Source organism: Octodon degus, unplaced genomic scaffold (assembly GCF_000260255.1).
Source record: "Octodon degus isolate 3935 unplaced genomic scaffold, OctDeg1.0 scaffold00058, whole genome shotgun sequence".
Classification (NCBI taxonomy): Eukaryota; Metazoa; Chordata; class Mammalia; order Rodentia; family Octodontidae; genus Octodon; species Octodon degus.
This window is the reverse complement of record NW_004524634.1, coordinates 2,486,452-2,487,062: the sequence shown is the minus strand read 5'-3', so window position 1 is coordinate 2,487,062 and position 611 is coordinate 2,486,452. Positions and strand designations below refer to the sequence as shown.

At 34.9% G+C, this 611-nt stretch overlaps 1 protein-coding gene across 1 annotated transcript in view; it reads right to left on the bottom strand.

The window, feature by feature from the left end:
• Positions 1-611, bottom strand: part of Znf638 (zinc finger protein 638) — a 189,318-nt gene that overhangs the window by 77,601 nt on the left and 111,106 nt on the right. The gene's annotated exons all lie outside the window — the stretch shown is intronic.

Below are 611 nucleotides of genomic sequence, written 5' to 3'. Positions count from 1 at the left end.
AGAGGGGCCGGGGAGATAGCTCAGTAGAATAAGCGCTTGCCTGGCAAGTGCAAGGGCCTGAGTGCAATCTCCGGTTCTGCTAAAAAAAAAAAAAAAAAAAGAAAGAAAGAAAGAAAAAGAAATATTTCTGACAATGACTTTTGCATGAGCACCAATTCAGTTGTTCTTGAAACTAGAACCATACCTGAAGATCCCTAGTAAAATGAGTTAATAAATTTTCATCCTTTAAAAATTATTTTGAATTGAGTTTCATCACTTATGACTGGAAGAGTCCTGAATAATAATCTCAAAAAAATTTGCATACGAACATGATATTCTCAGTCTGGTGACCAGCACATGCTCAGTGATGCTGAGAGAAATAATTTAATGTTACTTCAAGGGACATAGGAAAAAGCTGTTAAAAAAATCTCAATTTTTACCTCTATGGTTAATGGGGAAAAGTTTCACAATTGCCTCGTCTGAAGGAAAAAGACAAATTTAACAAATGTTTACTTTTTTTGTTTGTGTATCACCATGCCTAGTTTAAAATTTTATTCTGAAAACAAAATAAAGCCAGAGGAGAGTTTAGATTAAAAATCAAGTACTGGTGGGGCTGGTGAGATGGCTCAGTG